Source organism: Mustelus asterias, chromosome 9 (genome assembly GCF_964213995.1).
Source record: "Mustelus asterias chromosome 9, sMusAst1.hap1.1, whole genome shotgun sequence".
NCBI lineage: Eukaryota > Metazoa > Chordata > Chondrichthyes > Carcharhiniformes > Triakidae > Mustelus > Mustelus asterias.
In genome coordinates this window covers 569,518-585,588 of record NC_135809.1, presented here as the reverse complement: position 1 = coordinate 585,588, position 16,071 = coordinate 569,518, and the positions used below count along the sequence as shown (strand labels likewise).

The following is a 16,071-nucleotide window of genomic DNA, read 5'->3' as shown; positions in this document are numbered from 1 at the left end:
GAGAGGATGTTCGAGGGTAAGTCCGCGTCTGGCATGTGGGAGTCTTTTAAGGAACTATTGATAAGGCTGCAGGATAGGCATGTGCCTGTAAAAAGGAAAGATAGGAAAGGTAGGATTCGAGAGCCGTGGATAACCAGGGAAATTGAGGATCTGATTAAAATGAAAAGGGAGGCGTACGTTAAGTCCAGGCAACTGAAAACAGATGGAGCTCTGGAGGAATAGAGAGAGAGTAGGAAAGAACTCAAACAGGGAGTTAGAAGGGCAAAAAGAGGTCACGAAATGTTCTTGGCAGGCAGGATTAAGGAGAATCCTAAGGCATTCTATTCATACGTTAGGAACAAAAGAGTTGTCAGGGAGAAAATCGGACCTCTCAGAGACAAAGGAGGGAATTATGCTTAGAACCCAAGGGAATAGGGGAGATCCTAAATGAATACTTTGCATCGGTATTCACGAAGGAGAGGGGCGTGTTAACCGGGAGTGTCTCGGAGGGAGGTGTTGACCCGTTAGAGAAAATCTCCATTACAAGAGAGGAAGTGTTAGGTTTTTTAGGGAACATTAAAACTGACAAAGCCCCAGGGCCTGATGGCATCTATCCTCGACTGCTCAGGGAGACAAGAGATGAAATTGCTGGGCCTCTGACGGAAATCTTTGTCGCTTCTTTGGACACAAATTTGATTGGGTTTTGTGAAGGGGTAACCAAGAAGGTAGATGAGGGCAGTGGAGTTGATGTTGTCTACATGGACTTTAGCAAGGCCTTTGACAAGATACCGCATGGTAGGTTGTTGCATAAGGTTAAATCTCACGGGATCCAGGGTGAGGTATCTAAATGGCTACAAAATTGGCTTCTTGACAGAAGCCAGAGGGTGTTTGGAGAGAGTTGTTTTTCAAACTGGAGGCCTGTGACCAGCGGTGTGCCTCAGAGATCAGTACTGGGTCCACTGTTATTTGTCATTTATATTAATGATTTGGATGAGAATATAGTAGGCATGGAGAAACAAGTGATTGGGAAAAATTTAAGAAACAACAAAGAGAGACTAAGAAAGCGATAAAGAAAGGAAGGATAGACTATGAAGCTAGGCTAGCAATTAATATAAAAAAATGATAGTAAAAGTTTTTATAACTATATAAAAAGGAATAGAGTGGCTAGAGTGAATGTTGGACCCTTGGAGGACGAGAGGGGGGAGTTAATAGTGGGAAATGAGGATATGGCTGAGTCTTTAAATAAGTTTTTTGTGTCGGTCTTTACGGCGGAGGACACAAATAGTTTGCCAAATATTAACGATAGAGGGTTGGCAGCAGGAGAAATACTTAATACAATAAATGTTACCAGAGAGGCAGTGCTGGGTAGACTAATGGGACTGAAGGTGGACAAGTCCCCGGGTCCGGATGGAATGCATCCCAGGGTATTGAAAGAAATGTCAGAGGTAATAGTGGATGCGTTAGTGATTATTTATCAAAACTCGTTGCATTCTGGGGTAGTGCCGGTTGATTGGAAAACGGCTAATGTTACGCCGCTGTTTAAAAAAGGAAGGAGACAAAAGGCGGGTAACTATAGGCCGGTCAGCTTAACGTCTGTAGTAGGGAAAATGCTGGAATCCATTATTAAAGAGGAGATAGCAGGGCATCTGGATAGAAATGGTTCGATCAATCAGACGCAGCATGGATTCATGAGGGGAAAGTCGTGCTTGACGAACATGTTGGATTTTTATGAAGATGTGACGAGGGCGGTTGATGGAGGAGAACCGGTGGATGCGGTGTTTTTGGATTTCCAAAAGGCGTTTGATAAGGTGCCCCATAAAAGGCTGCTGAAGAAGATTAGGGCACACGGAGTTGGGGGTAGTGTGTTAAAGTGGATTGGGGACTGGCTATCCATCAGGAAGCAAAGAGTCGGAATAAATGGGTGTTTTTCCGGTTGGAGGAAGGTAACTAGTGGCGTGCCGCAGGGATCGGTACTCGGGCCGCAACTATTTACCATTTATATAGATGATCTGGAGGAGGGGACGGAGTGTAGGGTAACGAAGTTTGCAGACGACACAAAGATAAGTGGAAAAGTGAATCGTGTGGAGGACGGAGAAGATCTGCAGAGAGATTTGGACAGGCTGAGTGAGTGGGCGCGGATATGGCAAATGGAGTATAACGTTGATAAATGTGAGGTTATACACTTTGGAGGAAATAATAACAAATGGGATTACTATCTCAATGGAAACAAATTAAAACATGCTACCGTGCAAAGGGACCTGGGGGTCCTTGTGCATGAGACGCAAAAGCCCAGTCTGCAGGTGCAACAGGTGATCAAGAATGCAAATGGGATGTTGGCCTATATCGCGAGGGGGATAGAATATAAACGCAGGGATGTCTTGATGCACCTGTACAGGGCATTGGTGAGGCCGCAGCTGGAATACTGTGTGCAGTATTGGTCCCCTTATATGAGGAAGGATATATTGGCATTGGAGGGAGTGCAGAGAAGGTTCACCAGGTTGATACCGGAGATGAGGGGTTTGGATTATGAGGAGAGGCTGAGGAAATTGGGTTTGTACTCGGAGTTTAGAAGGATGAGGGGGGATCTTATGGAGACTTATAAGATAATGCGGGGGCTGGATAGGGTGGAGGTGGAGAGATTCTTTCCACTTAGTAAGGAAGTTAAAACTAGAGGACACAGCCTCAAAATAAAGGGGGGTCGGTTTAAGACAGAGTTGAGGAGGAACTTCTTCTCCCAGAGGGTGGTGAATCTCTGGAATTCTCTGCCCACTGAGGTGGTGGAGGCTACCTCGCTGAATATGTTTAAAGCGCGGATGGATGGATTCCTGATCGGTAAGGGAATTAAGGGTTCTGGGGATCAGGCGGGTAAGTGGTACTGATCCACGTCAGATCAGCCATGATCTTATTGAATGGCGGGGCAGGCTTGAGGGGCTAGATGGCCTACTCCTGCTCCTATTTCTTATGTTCTTATGTTTGTAAGTTTGCAGATTACACCAAGATTGGTGGCATAGTGGACAGTGAAGAAAGTTATTTCCAATTGCAATGGGATCTTGATCAATTGGGCCAGTGGGCTGACGAATGGCAGATGGAGTTCAATTTAGACAAATGCGAGGTGATGCATTTTGGTAGATTGAACCAGGGCAGGACTTACACAGTTAATGGTAGGGCGTTGGGGAGAGTTACAGAACAAAGAGATCTCGGGGTACATGTTCATTGCTCCTTGAAAGTGGAGTCACAGGTGGACAGAGTGGTGAAGAAGGCATTCGGCATGCTTGGTTTCATTGGTCAGAACATTGAATACAGGAGTTGGGACGTCTTGTTGAAGTTGTACAAGACATTGGTAAGGCCACACTTGGAATACTGTGTGCAGTTCTGGTCACCCTATTATAGAGAGGATATTATTAAACTAGAAAGAGTGCAGAAAAGATTTACTAGGATGCTACCGGGACTTAATAAGGAGAGGCTGGATAGACTGGGACTTTTTTCTCTGCAGCGTAGGGGGCTGAAGGGTGACCTTATAGAGGTTTATAAAATAATGAGGGGCATAGATAAGGTAGACAGTCAATATATTTTCTCAAAGGTAGGGGTGTCTAAAACTAGAGGGCATAGGTTTAAGGTGAGAGGGGAGAGATACAAAAGCATCCAGTGGAGCAATTTTTTCACACAGAGGATGGTGAGTGTCTGGAACAAGCTGCCAGAGGTAGTAGTAGAGGTGGGTACAATTTTGTCTTTTAAAAAGCATTTAGATAGTTACATGGATTAGATGGGTTTAGAGGGATATGGGCCAAATGTGGGCAATTGGGATTAGTTTAGGGGTTTAAAAAAAAAGGCGGCATGGACAAGTTGGGCCGAAGGGCCTGTTTCCATGCTGTAAACCTCTATGACTAAGTATCTGTTCCCAGTCGATCGTGGCCAGATTCTGCTTTATTTTTCTAAACTCCGCTCTCCCCAGTCCAAAACATTTTTTTTTGTTGCAACTTCTCTATTTCTTTGTCCATAACAAGCTTAAATTGTAGCATGTTGTGGTCGCTATCACTAAAATGCTCTCCCACCACTACATCAACGACTGTCTGGCTTCATTCCCCAGAATTATGTCCATCACTGTGCTGTCCCTTGTTGGACCCCCTCCATATTGACCTAAAAGGTTCTCCCATTCACATTTCAAGAAATCCACTCCATCCAAGCCCTTAACACTATGTCTATCCCAATTAATGCTGCGAAAGTTGAAATCACCCAATATAATTACCCTATTTGGTTTTGTTTTTATACACCTGCGCAAATTAACGAAGAACAAAGAACAGTACAGCACAGGAACAGGCCCTGAGAATGACCAAACCTGTGCTGACATATGACACTTTTCTAAACTAAAGACCTTTTGCCTCTCCAAGATCCATATCCCTCTATTCCCGACCTATTCGTGTATCTGTTAAGATGCCTCTTAAATGTTGCTTTTGTATCTACTTCTACCACTTCCTCTGACAGCGCACTCCAGGTACTTACCATGCCTCTCGCATCTCCTTTATACTTTCCCCCTTTTGTCTGAAACCTATGTCCCCCTGGTAATTGACACTTCTACCCCGGGAAAAAGACTCCGACTGTCCATTCTGTCTGTGCCTCTCATAATTTTGTAAACTTCTATCAGGCGCCCCTCAGTCTCTGACGTTCAAGTAAATTGTGCACATATTTGTTCCTTAATTTCCTGCTAACTATCTGGGGGTCTACAATAAACATCTAACAATGCGGTCGCCCCTTTTTTATTCCTAAACTCTACCCACAAAGTTTAATTCGATGCCCCCTCTAAAATATCATCTCTCCTTTCAGCAATAACTGACTCCTTAACTAAGAATGCAATACCTCCTCCTCTTTTGCCCCCTCCTCTGTCTCGCCTGAAATTTCTCTATCCTGGGAAGTGGAGCTGCCAATCCTGCCTCTCCCTAACCACATCTCTGTGATGGCTACGATATCACAATTCCACATTTCAATCATCGCCTGTTTTATCTGTAATACTCATGGCATTGAAGTAGAAGCCATCCAGCCTGGCCTCCTCTGTTGAAATGGATTACAGCTGTACTCCCTGTGATTTGATTGTTTTAGTGTATTATGCTATGCCCCTATTCTGCTAACAGTCTGTGTCCCCTCCTCCTGCTGAATTAGTTTAACCTTCTCCTATATATTTGATATTTGTTACTTTCTCTCCTTCAATTCTTTTTCAGAATTTTTCTTCATTTATTCTAATCTTCCGCCTTACCAGATTATATTTTCTCGAGCTTTATGCTTGTCACTCAATAAGTCACCGTGGTCGGAGGGTATCTATCCACATTGATCCCTGGGTCAGGCTGCAGAATTTCCTGCATTACCACACTCCAAAGCACTTCATTGGCTCTAATTAGCTTTAGGATGTTCAGTGGTTGTTATGGTGCTACATAAATGCATGTCTTTTTAAGGGTGGCACAGTGGTTAGTTAGCACTGCTACCTTACAACGCCAGGGACCCAGGTTCAATTCCCTTGGGGCACTGTCTGTGTAGAGTCTGCAAATTCTCCCCGTGTCTGTGGAGGTTTCTCTGGGTGCTCCGGTTTCCTCCAAAAGTCCGAAAGGCATGCTGGTTAGGTGCATTGGCCATGCTAAATTCTCCCGAACATGTGTCTGACTGCGGCGACTAGGGGGATTGTCACAGTAACTTCATTACAGTGTTAATATAGCCTACTAGTGACACTAATAAAACTTTTAAAAAATAGTTATAATACAAGGAACCAGTATAGATGCTGCAATTCGCCTCTGCATCGCTTTGTTAGAGGGATATAGTGGATGCTAGGTGGTAACATGCACCATCTGTGCTCACATCAAAAATTGGTTCTGGATTACTGCCCAAAATTTGTTGTTCTTTCACAGTCCCATTTGCCGTTGGATTTTATACTTCAGTAAATTTTAACTCAGTTGCCATTCTGTGATTTTGTTTGACTGCCTTTGGCTGTCTAGTCTTTGACTTTTGTTGGTTCACCAGGAAGGAGTCAGACCGGCTCAACGCTTGGAAACATGCACGTCTCCATAGTTTTTACACTTTTCCTTTTGAGGTTGGTTTCTGACAGCCTCCACAATAAACATTCTGGATGTTTTGGTCTTTCCTTATTGCAGCGTTTCACTGTCTATCTTTTCTCACAAGTTCATCTCAAAAATACAACTTCTCAGCATTGGTTTTAATCCAAACTATGCCTGCTATTTATTGATGCAGTTTCCCATAAACAAATTATCATCCCATCTGTCTATCTCTCAGTTAAATGAATTGTCTGGCTTTTTAAATCTCCCAGTGGCAGCTCAGTTTAATTATATCACTGGTACTTCATAGGGGACTGGTAGCATAGTGGTAATGTTGCTGGAGTCATAATGCAGAAGCCCAGAGATATGAGTTCAAATCCCACCTTGGAAGGAGGTAGAATTTAAATTCAATTAAGATATCTGCAATAAAAAGCTGGTTTCAGTGATCATAAACTACCGGATTTGTTGGATTTTTGCAACAATGCCCTTTGGAGAAGGAAATCTGCTGTCCTTATCCAGTCTTGTCTGTATGTGACTCCTGACCCATTGCAATCAGATGCCATTGACCTAGGCACCAGAAATAACCCAGGCACGCCCTGTTCCTTTATTATTGTTGGATCAAAAATCTAGAATCCCCATCCTAACAGAACTGGATGTACATAAACCCATGGACTAAGGCAGCTTCAGGAGAGTTGAGAAAGGGCAACAAGTCATCTGTGACACATTCATCCTAGGGGCAAATAAGGAAATTCACAATAAACCTCTACCTCAAAATGTCTCACCAGATATTCTTTTATTCTCAGTGTTTCATTTAATTTCTACATTGCTGCTAGTTTTAATGTCCTGTTATAAGGAAACTCACTTGAGGTCTTGTCCTTTATGCTCACCATCTTCTCTTTCCACGAGTGTGAGACATAGGAGGGAATTTCTGGTCATTTACGCTGGCAGGATTCTTCGGTGCCACTGACAGCGCAACCCCTCCCACAGGTTTCGTGGTGGAGTGGGGTGACATCAGTGGAAAATCCCATCGACAGCGGCAGGACCAGAGATCCCACCGAGAGTGAACAGCGTGCCACCCCCAATCGCTGAGAAACATGCAGCTGGGCGGCCAGAGAATTTCCCCATATATCGGCGTCTCTACATGTTGGTTCTTTATCACCTGCATATGAATTGCCCAGACTTCAAGAAGTAGGTGTTTCACTTGGAAGAAAGCATGCACAGAGGATAGTAATTTTATTTATGAATATAATAACACTGTCTGTTGCCTTCATTCTCGATGTGGAGATGCCGGCGTTGGACTGGGGTAAACACAGTCAGAAGTCTCACAATACCAGGTTAAAGTCGAACAGGTTTATTTGGTAGCAAAAGCCACTAGCTTTCGGAGCGCTGCTCCTTCATCAGGTGAGTGGGAATTCTATTCACAAACAGGGCATATAAAGACACAAACTCAATTTACGAAATAATGGTTGGAATGCGAATCCCTCCAGCCAGCCAGGTCTTAAAGGTACAGACAATGTGGGTGGAGGGAGCATCAAACACAAGTTAAAGAGATGTGTATTGTCTCCAGACAGAACAACCTGCAAGTCCAGGAGGCAAGCTGTGGGTTTACTGATAATGTGACATAAATCCAACATCCCGGTTTAGGCCGTCCTCATGTGTGCGGAACTCGGCTATCAGTTTCTGCTCAGCGACTCTGTGCCGTCGTGTGTCGTGAAGGCCGCCTTGGAGAACGCTTACCCGAAGATCAGAGGCCGAATGCCCGTGACCGCTGAAGTGTTCCCCAACAGGAAGAGAACACTCTTGCCTGGTGATTGTCAAGCGGTGTTCATTCATCCGTTGTCGTAGCGCCTGCATGGTCTCCCCAATGTACCTTTCCTGCAGCATATCAGGTAGACAGCGTTGACCGAGTTGCAAGAGTATGTACCGTGTACCTGGTGGATGGTGTTCTCATGTGAGATGATGGCATCCGTGTCGATGATCCGGCACGTCTTGCAGAGGTTGCTGTGGCAAGGTTGTGTGGTGTTGAGGTCACTGTTCTCCTGAAGGCTGGGTAGTTTGCTGCGGACAATGGTCTGTTTGAGGTTGTGCGGTTGTTTGAAGGCAAGAAGTGGGGGTGTGGGGATGGCCTTGGCGAGATGTTCGTCTTCTTCAATGACATGTTGAAGGCTCCGGAGAAGATGTCGTAGCTTCTCCGCTCCGGGGAAGTACTGGACGACGTAGGGTACTCTGTCCACCGTGTCCCGTGTTTGTCTTCTGAGGATGTCGGTGCGGTTTTCCGCTGTGGCACGTCGGAACTGTCAATCGATGAGTCGAGCACCATATCCTGTTCTTATGAGGGCATTTTTCAGCGTCTGGAGGTGTCTATTGCGATCCTCCTCATCTGAGCAGATCCTGTGTATACGGAGGGCTTGTCCGTAGGGGATGGCTTCTTTAACGTGTTTAGGGTAGAAGCTGGAGAAGTGGAGCATCGTGAGGTTATCCGTGGGCTTGCGGTACAGTGAAGTGCTGAGGTGACCGTCCTTAATGGAGATGCGTGTGTCCAAGAATGCAACCGATTCCGGAGAGTAGTCCATGGTGAGTCTGATGGTGGGATAGAACTTGTTGATGTCATCATATAGTTGTTTCAGTGATTGTTCACCATGAGTCCAAAGGAAGAAAATGTCATCAATGTATCTAGTGTATAGCATTGGTTGAAGGTCCTGTGCGGTGAAGAAGTCTTGTTCGAACCTGTGCAAGAAGATGTTGGCATATTGAGGTGCGAATTTGGTCCCCCGTGGCTGTTCCGTGTGCCTGGATGAAGAACTGGTTGTTGAAGATGAAGACATTGTGGTCCAGGATGAAGCGGATGAGTTGTAAAATTGCATCTGGAAACTGGCAGTTGTCGGCGTTGAGTACTGATCATTCTCACCATCAGCAGCAACTCAGATAATAAGCATTACAATCTTAGCTGTTTATAGTTTTTTAATGTTTGAATTTGTTTCAGACACCCGAAGAAGTTAGCTGTATTTGTACTTGTGGGCACTAGGAATAACCTTTCAGTTTAAATTTAAGTTACATTCTTTATTTGTGCGTTGAAATGGTGAAATGTAGATCTGGTTTAATTTTAGAGTGGAGTTGGCAGGTCAGGTGCTGTTTGTATAACCTGCATTTTTTAATGAGGTTTTATGACCATTGAAGTAATTAAGGGAAGTCAAAAAGCAAAATAGAGAGAAAAACTGTGCTGTTGACGAGCAATGGTGTGGGCTGCTCCAGGGGCGGCGCTTCCACCGCTGGGGTAGTAGCAAGGTGACCGAGTGTCAGCTTGATATTAGATCCAGCGAGGGAAGCACGGCGCTGTAGCTGTCCATCACCATTGGGCGGCACGGTAGCACAGTGGTTAGCACTGCTGCTTCACAGCTCCAGGGACCTGGGTTCGATTCCCGGCTTGGGTCACTGTCTGTGTGGAGTTTGCACATTCTCCTTGTGTCTGCGTGGGTTTCCTCCGGGTGCTCCGGTTTCCTCCCAGAGTCCAAAGATGTGTGGGTTAGGTTGATTGGCCATGCTAAAATTGCCCCTTAGTGTCCTGGGATGCGTAGATTAGAGGGATTAGCAGGTAAAATATGTAGGGATATGGGGGTAGGGCCTGGGTGGGATTGTGGTCGGTGCAGACTCGATGGGCCGGATGGCCTCTTTCTGTACTGTAGGGTTTCTATGATTTCTATGAACAGGAGAGCCACAGAAAGATCAGGAGAAATGGGAAAGTAGTTTTAGTTCAGCTGGAGTAAAGTGTCAGGACATGAAAAGGGACAGACAGCAAGTCCCAAACTAAAGAATAAGATTCCAAAAACCATGGAGGGGTGGAAAAATGTCTCAAGATGACCAATGAGTCAAGAAATAAGTCTCACAACATCAGGTTAAAGTCCAACAGGTTTATTTGGTAGCACAAGCCACTAGCTTTCGGAGCGCTGCTCCTTCATCAGGTAAGTGGAAGTTCTGACAGAACTCCCACTTACCTGATGAAGGAGCAGCGCTCCAAAAACTAGTGGCTTGTGCTACCAAATAAACCTGTTGGACTTTAAGTTGGTCTTGTGAGACTTCTTACTGTGTTTACCCCAGTCCAATGCCGGCATCTCCACATCAAGAAATAAGCACAGGGATAGTAAACAGATCCTTTTCAGGAATACTCCAAGATTGAAGTGAGAAAGCTATAGGCAGCAGACTTGAAGCAAAATAGACTTGTGAGAAGCCAGAGACCCAAGGAGACAGCCACTGGTCTGTAACTCTTTACCAACTCTCCAAAAGAGCCTCCCTTCCCTCCGCCCTATATCTATAACCCTGTGTGTTTACCATGGCAAATCCACCTAACATACACATCGTGGCTGTGGGAAGAAACCAGAGCACCTGGAGGAAATCCCGCAGACACTGGAGAACATGCAAACTCCACACTGCCACCCAAGACTGGAATTGAACCTGAGACCCTGGCGCTGTGAGGCAGCAGTGCTAACCACTGTGCCACCGTGCCACCCTTAGTTGTTGGCAAAGGAGTAGTGCATTATTGTTCCATCTTTTCTTGTTTAATAAACGTTTTATTCTTTAGTTAAAAGGACACCAGCAGCCTCTGTGATTCTGTTCACGAGCCACCCACCACATTTCTAAACCAAAAATAATTAAGCCTGATTCCACCCTGGGACCTGACTTGTCCAGTCGTATAACCGGCCGGGAGTGTAACACATTAAATTATGAGCTAAGTCTCACAGTAGGAATAGCTGCTGCATTGAATGGTCATCCTTTGAAAGAAATTCCCCTTCAGTGGCCTTGGCCTCTTGGTCTGGATTTGCCTTCTGAAATCCCTCCATTTCTCTCTCCTTCAGGATCCTCAGAATCCACTTGGCCCAAACTTTTGGTCACCTCCTTTGGTTCAAAGTGCATGTTTTAGCTTTGGAAATAAATGCAAGATGTTGTTGATGAATGGTTCACAAGTGAGAAATTTGACAGATATTTTGGTCGACTGTTTGTCCAGTAAAAGGTCTTTTGCTTTCGATCAGAAAAGAAAGGAAGAAAGACAGACATAAGTAAAACGCTTTCCACCACCACCGGATATCTCAAATGTTTCACAGCCAATGAAGTACTTGTGAAGTGTAGTCACTGCTCAGTGTGAGTGTATTTTAATCGGCCACCTCTTGTACTGTGTGCCATTTGACTGTACCTCATCGTCTCCAAGCTCTTTCTCCGGAAAAAAAATCCAGGTTGCTGAAAATTTCATTGCAATTTTGATGAAAATTGTCATAGTACCAAAGACCTGCCATCTGAAAGCACATCATTGATCTGATACTTAAACTGGATTTTTAAAAAGCTATAAAATGTTTCAGGCTAAAACTGCTGAAACAACCTTCAGACCATACTTGCATGCTATGAATTAATTACCCAATGGACTCATCTGTTCACTGCACCCCCTTCCCTACTCCAACCCTCATTTCACTGCATGGCGCCACTTTTCTGACGTTATTTTTCAGCTCCTATGCAATCACTTAGCATAGCGTTGCCCTCCTGCTAAATTTAGCTGGATTATTAATGAAAGCTCATTTGACACTAATCCGGGATTTGTTGAGGTTTGGAAGATCAATGTTGGTTTTCATAAATATGTAATGAGCTACTTTGTGGGGGTGGGGTGGTTATTGGTCGTGTGTGTTTTTTGAAAGTTTCGGCAATTAGTAAATTTACAGTATGCTGAAGTCAAATCTTGTTCATTTTCTGTTAGGTTTGGACTGTAGATATGTGTCCTGCAGCAGAATTTTACACAGCATTAGAATATTTTGTTCCTAGATTAGAAGAACTGAGTACCACCAACGTTGCTTGTATGGGGTTTAGCGTAGATTGAGGGTGAAATCTTGTGCCCTCCCATTGGTGAGTTTGGTGGCGATGGCTATTTAATCAAGTGGAGGGGGATTGGAGTGGACACCGCTACCTTCCCACTTCCATTCTGGTTATGTCCATGGCAGGAGTCTCTGTGGACAACCTTCCGGTGCTGCTGCTGATTGAGAGCTTTAAGTGGGCAATTACTGCCCTTTCAGGGCCTTATCTCACCATTGCTGGTATTAACCCAGTGGTATGTTGGGCAGGGGCAGTGGGCTAACCAAGTGGGGAGCACAACAAACAACCTTGTGCAGAATTGCATGTAGGCTTCCTGGGGTGGGGGGAGTCTTGTCATTCAAAAGTACTCGATGTCCAATCGAGGGACCCTATAAGAGGAAGAGGATGGCCACACCACTATCGCTAGATGAGAGTGTCGGAAGAGATTGGAAGAAAACACAGGAAAAAAATAAAGAAGAAAGGGAGAAAGGAAAACGGATGAAACATAAAAGCTAAGAGGCAAAGACTAATTCCAGTTCTATAGCCTTATTTAGTTTCTCAGGAACATCTGAAAATTCTTTTTTTTCTTACTTATGGCATGTTCCTGGCTAGGCCAGCAAGTGGAACTGCTGCAGTCCCTGTGCTATAGGTACACCCACAGAGCTGTTAGGGAGGAAGTTCCAGGATTATAGGGTTCGTGGTGGGAGATACAGGACGGATATCAGAGGTAGGTTCTTTACGCAGAGAGTGGTTGGGGTGTGGAATGGACTGCCTGCAGTGATAGTGGAGTCAGACACTTTAGGAACATTTAAGCGGTTATTGGATAGGCACATGGAGCACACCAGGATGGTAGGGAGTGGGATAGCTTGATCTTGGTTTCAGATAAAGCTCGGCACAACATCGTGGGCCGAAGGGCCTGTTCTGTGCTGTACTGTTCTATGTTCTATGTTTTATTATGACCCAGTGACAGTGAAGGAACGGCGATATATTTCTAAGTCAGGATTGTGTATGGCTTGGAGAGGAACATCACAGGTGTGGTCTTCCTACGAGTTTGCTGGCTTTATTCTTTGAGATGGTAGCAGTCATGAGTTTGGAAGGTGCTGTTGAAGGAGCCTTGTATCCTTATATCTTGTAAATGGTACACATTGCTGTCACTATTTGTTAGTGGTGGAGGGATTGAATGTTTGTGAAAAGGGTAGCAATCAAGCAGGCTGCTTTGTCTTGGATGGTGTTGTGCTTATTGTATGTTGTTGGGGCTGCACTGATCCAGGCAAGTGGAGAGTATTCCATTAAACTCTTGGCTTGGGCCTTGTAGATGGTGAACAGGCTTTGGGGAGTCAGGAGGTGAGTTACTCACTACAGGAATCCTCGCTTCTGACCTATTAATTTACATGGCTAGTCTAATTCCGTTTCTGGTCAATGATAACCCCAGGACGTTGATAGTGGGGCATTTGTTGATGGTAATGTCATTGAATGTCATGGGGCAATTGCTAGATTCTCACTTATGGAAATGCTCCCTGGTACTTGTGTGGCATGAATGTTACTTGCTATCTGTGAGCCAAAGCTTGGATTATTGTCCAGGTCTTGCTGTAATTGGACGTGGGTTGCTTCAGTATCTGAGGAGTTGCGAATGGTGCTAAACATTGTGCAATCATCGGCGAACATCCCCACCTCTGACCTTATGAAGGGAGGAAGGTCATTTACAAAACAGTTGAAGGTGGTTGGGCCTAGGACACTACCCTGAGGAACTCGTGCAGTGATGTCTTGGAACTGAGATGATTGACACTGAACAACTCCAACCATCTTCTTTTGTGCCAGGTATGACGCCAAACAGCAGAGCATTTCCCCCCTAATTTCCATTGACTCCAGTTTTGCTCAGACTCCTTTATACCAACCAAACGTTGCTTGATGTAAAGGACAGACACTCTCATCTCATCTTTGAAATTCAGCTCTTTTATCCAAGTTTGAACTAATGCTGAAAGGAGATCATGAGTTGAGTGACCCTGGCAGAACACAAACTGAGCATCACTGAAGACCGAGAGTAGACTGCTGGGGCAGTAATTGACCAGGTTGGATTCATCCTGTTTCTTGTGTCCATGATGTCCCTGGGAAATGCTTCACATTTCTGAGTAGATGTCAGAATTGTAGCAGTGTTGGAACAGCTTGACTATGGGTGCAGAATGTTCTGGAGCACAAGTCTTCAGTATTACTGACAGAATATTGTTGGGGCCTATAGCCTTTGCAGCATACAGTGCCTTCAGCCGTTTCTTGATGTCAAGTGGAGTAAATTGAATTGGCAGAAAAGTGGCATCTGTGCTACTGGGGACCTCCGAAAGGAACTGATGGATCATCCACTCAGCATTTCTGTTTGAAAATTGTTTTGAATGCCTCAGCCTTATCTTTTGCACTGATGTGCTATGCTCCCCCAGCATTGGGGGTGGGGATATTTGTGAATGGGGATATATAGCCGCCTCCTCCAGTGAGTTGTTTGCTTGTCCTTCACCATTCACGGATGTGGCAGGACTGCCAAGCTTAGATATGATCCACTGGTTATGGAATCACTTAGCTGTTTTGTTTGCTGCTTTTGCTGTTTGGCATGCAAATAGTCCTGTGTTTTAGCTTTGCCAGGTTGATGCCTCTCTTTTAGAAACGCCTGCTGCTGGTCCTGGCATGCCCTCCTGCACTCTTCATTGAACCAGGTTTGATTCCCTAGCTTGGTGATAATGGTAGAGTTGGGGATATGTCAGGCCATGATGTTACAGATTGTGAATGAGTACAATTCTGCTGCAGCTCATGGCCCACGTGCGTCATGGATGCCCAGTCTGGAGTTGCCAGATATGTTTGAAATCTATCCCATTTAGCATGATGGGAGTGCCACACAACGTTGTGAAGATGGGACTTCATCTCCACAAGGGCTGTGTGCTGGCCACTCCTACCGATACTGTCATGGACAGATGCACCTCAGGCAGGTTGGTGAGGGTGAGGTGAAGTATGGTTTTCCCTCTTATTGGTGTTCTCACCATCTGCCACAGTCCTGGTTTAGCAGAAATGCGCGTTAGGACTGGACCAGCTTGGTCTTGGTCAAACCAGGCTTGGTGGTGGACAGTGAAATCCCCTATCCAGAGTACATTCTGCACCCTTGCCACACTCACTGCTTCCACCAGGTGGTGTTCAACATGGAAGAATAGTGATTCATCAGATGAGGGAGGAAGGTACGTGATAATCAGCAGGAGGTTTCCCTGTCCATGTATGACCTGGTGCCATGAGACTTCATGGGGTCCAGAGTCAATGTTGAGGACTCCCAGGACAACTCCCTCCCGACTGTATACCACTGTGCTTTCACCTTTACTGGGCCTGTCCTGCTGTTAGGAAAGGCGTACCCAGGGATGGTGGTGTCTTGGTCATTATCTGTAAGGTATTATTCCATGAGTATGACTATGTCAGATTGTTGCTTGACTAGTCTGTGTGATAGCTCTCCCAATTTTGGCACACATCCCCAGATATTAATGAGGAAGACTGTGCAGGTTGCCAGTGCTGACTTTGCAGTTGTCATTTCTGGTTCCTCAGTCGGGTGGTCTCTCCAGTTTCATTTCTTGTTGACCTTTTCGCAGTTTGATAAAACTGGGTGGCTTACTGGGCCATTTCGGAGGTCATTTAAGAGTCAACCACACTGCTATGAATCTGAAGCCACATGTAGGCCAGACCCGTTAAAGACAGCAGATTTCCTAATGAAGGACATTAGTGAATCAAATGAGTTTTTATGACAATCGACAATGATTTCATTTATTAGACTTTTAATTCCATATTTTTATTTAATTCAAATTCCACCATCTGCCATTGTAGGATTCAAACGCAGGTCTCTTGAATATTAGTCCAGTGCCAATACCACTACTCCACCGCCTTCTACCCATGGAGCCTTTGATCTCGCAACAACGCCTGCCACTGGCGTGTCACATACCTGAGTGGTAGAAGATGGGCACGCCTTCTTGAAAAGAGGCAAAACGAGGCTTTCACTGGCTCTCCAGTGAGATGTCTGTGGCTGTGAGATGCCTGTCACCTCCACAAGATTTCACCCCTAGAGTAGTGTTGGAGGCTAGGGTGAATTTGAATGTAGCCGTAGTGATTTGCAATTATTTCCATTTGTTTTGATATTAGCAAGTTGAGTTTCTCAGTCACTATGTACACTAGGGATATCTCTATATTTCCAGGCTTATGTTTTAAGACACTT

The 16,071-nt window shown here is 45.0% G+C and overlaps 1 protein-coding gene across 3 annotated transcripts in view; it reads left to right on the top strand.

Annotated features, from left to right (window-relative positions):
- Positions 1–16,071, top strand: part of osbpl8 (oxysterol binding protein-like 8) — a 314,521-nt gene that overhangs the window by 162,085 nt on the left and 136,365 nt on the right. The gene's annotated exons all lie outside the window — the stretch shown is intronic.